We start from the raw sequence: 3,127 nt of genomic DNA, 5'->3' as shown, positions 1-3,127 counted from the left end.
ATAAACTGATATTGATACACTAATTAAATAATATACTCTATCAGAGAGTCCCTCCTACGGTGGAAGCTAAACTTATAAACTAGGAATATTAAATAACAACCTCCTAAAGTAGTGGATATAGAGCTAACAACTTGTGCAGTAAAAGTAGTAAAACAGTAAGCTGTAACAACGTTCTAATAGCATTAACCAATAACAGTGTCCGTATGGAGTGTACAAATATCCAGATGTAAAGACATAATAATATATTTCCTTTCCAGAATTCTCCTAGAATACAAATATTTACAGTAAACATAAATAACTCCTAACAGATAGATAGAAAAAGTTCCTAATAGATAGATAGAAACAAGTACTGTTGTAAATAATTGTTGCTGCATGCTGGTAATAACTTCTACTTTATAAGTACTATAGATAATTGTTGCTTATATAATTTATCCTACTTAATACAAAGAAAATAAGACAGATAAACAAAGATAGATTATCTCCACATGCTGCTCGCCTATATTTTCTTCTAGAGTAAGTCCTTAAAGGAGCATTCGTATCAGATTGTAACCTTTCTGATAAGGCACAATAAGCACACATTCACACTACCATCTATTGTCTATAAATAGAGGAGTTCCTCTTATTTTTCAATAACAAATTTATGAACTTCTTTCTTTTCTACTAAAATCTAGTATTCAAAGTGTACTTTAGTATTGTTGAGTGGTTTGGTGACACTGTGATTTAAATATCAATATACCGGTGAGTAAGATTATTCTATTATTAGAGGATATCATTCCATTAACCTCGGGTACTTGAGGGGGCTAATTTTCTTAAGATAATACTATGCATTCAGTGGACTAAATTTCTTCATTGAGGAAGTATTTTGTTTATTATTATTAATGTGTTTCATATTCTATTTTCTTTTACAAGTTTCAAGTTTCTAATTTTTAAAATATTTTCTAAATTTTATTGTTTCTTACCAAGTTTTTAAAATTATTGTTCTATGTATCTTACTAATAATTTCACACCAAAGGTGGCTTTGAACTGTAGGTATTTATGACAAGCATGTTGCATTATACACAAACATTCTGCTGATCAAATTTGATATTTTTTTTGTTTCTTTTTTCCTTGGGAGGAGAGTGTTTTTGTAGCTCATGCTGAAAGGGTTTTAAATTTATCTTCATCTGAAGCATAACTTCATCAGGTAAAAAATTAGCTATCTTGTTATCATGGAGAATGTTCCCAACTTTTGGCTTTTCTCCTTTAGCTGTTCTCCAATATTTTATAGCCAAAAATGATAAGCTTTCTAATGTGGACTTCTGATGTTTCTTTATTTTTCTGTGGTTTCAGACATTCATTGGTATCAACAGAATTAGACATTTCCAGCTAAATGTCTGCCAATGAGGAGATTGGGGAGAGTCATGCACGTATTGTATATAATGGGAGTGATACTAGAATCAACGATATTAGGCTTCAACTTTATCCAGTTTCCAAGTAAGACTCTGGCGAAGGCTTACCATATGCTCCTGTAAATTGGCCAAATGTTGGTGATAAATGGGGCTGGCAGGTAGGAAAAAGAGTTACAAGTTCAGGCCCCTTAATAGATAGATATTTGTATCTTCCGAAGAATTCCAAGGCTCCAAAAGGTGGAAAGAAAAGTACTTTTCGAAGTAAAATTTCAGTTAAGAAGTATCTCGAGTCTCAGTATCCTGACATGGATATAAACCAATTTTTTGCCTCATTTAGTTGGATGATTCCTTCGAAGCAGTCGCCAAGCTCAAAAGGTTAGTTTCGACAGGGCTCTTTGGTATATAGCATGTAGATATTTATTCAGTTATTTGCATCAACTAAAAAAACACTTACGACATCTTTTTATAGACCAGATACCAAATTTGTTTCTTTTTAATTAGATACTGATTTTGACTCAGATATGAAAGAGAGGACTACATCTTCAGGATCAAAATTGCAGTCTTTACCGTCTGATTCTCCTATAAGAGTCATTACTTGTAAGGCTGGCAACAGAATCTGTAGCAGTTTAAGAACAACAAATTCTTTTCCGGCCATAAGTTGTGACATCTGTTGCAGTGATCCTGGTTTTTGCCGAGACTGTTGTTGCATCCTATGTTGTAAAACTATCAGCTCGGACTATGATGTAAACAGCTACATTCGATGTGAATCAATAGTAGATGGCTACATATGTGGACATGTTTCCCATCTAGATTGTGCTCTACGAGCTTACATGGCTGGGACAGTTGGAGGAAGCATCAATTTGGATGCACAATATTTATGTCGATATTGCAATTCAAGGATGGATTTGGTTCCACATGCTCTGAAGCTTTTAAACATCTGCACATCTATTGCTTCTCGTGCTGACATTGAAAAGATTTTGAATGTTGGCATTTGTATTTTGCGTGGCTCACAAAAAAAAGTGGAAAAGAGTTGTTGCATCATATTGAATCAATCAAGGCAAAGGTATAGCTAATTGATGAATTGTACTTTTGTTTCCTTATGATGCTATCTTTTTCCATTTGAGGTTTACATTTACCAGAATGATTAATCTAAATCTGATAATTATATCAGCTTACAAAAGGAGTCTGCACTCAAGACGCATTCAGAAAGAAAAGCTGTGTGGATAGCACTGGTTACTTCTCTGCCTTCTCATCACCTTGTTTGTGTTGATCTGTTACTTCGACTATCTTTATTTGAGCAATAAATGTCAATATGTGCAAATGTGGTTCTGTTGCTATAAGTATTGTTTATTTCATGACACAAATATATATATTTGTCAATTTTTTTGAAGTCGACTACCCTACAATATAGACGATTTGATAAAACAACATATTATATAAGGTGCAAAGATATAAAAGACACAGTTGATACAAAGATTTTTATACTTGTTCGAATCATTGATGCGGTCCCTAATCCAGTCCCCATGATTTCGTTAGAGCTTCAATGTTTCTGATTAGACAGATACTTTTGTGAACTCCTTGACATGGAAGATTACAGTTCACTGTTGATGACATCCTCTACTCGTATAGTTTTCTAATCTCTCTATTTCTTTTCACTAGTTAACTATATTGAGTACAATGTTTTTACAAGTTGAAATAGTGACTAGGATAAGTCTGTGCTCTTTTTCTTTGTGATATGT

The 3,127-nt window shown here is 33.2% G+C and overlaps 1 pseudogene; it reads left to right on the top strand.

The window, feature by feature from the left end:
- The first annotated feature begins 1,115 nt into the window (after positions 1–1,115).
- On the top strand, positions 1,116–2,658 carry LOC107030281 (annotated as a pseudogene).
- The last annotated feature ends 469 nt before the right edge of the window (positions 2,659–3,127 follow it).

This window comes from Solanum pennellii, chromosome 9, assembly GCF_001406875.1.
Source record: "Solanum pennellii chromosome 9, SPENNV200".
Lineage (NCBI taxonomy): Eukaryota > Viridiplantae > Streptophyta > Magnoliopsida > Solanales > Solanaceae > Solanum > Solanum pennellii.
The sequence above is the reverse complement of the archived record's forward strand: the minus strand, read 5'-3'. Positions and strand labels throughout refer to the sequence as shown.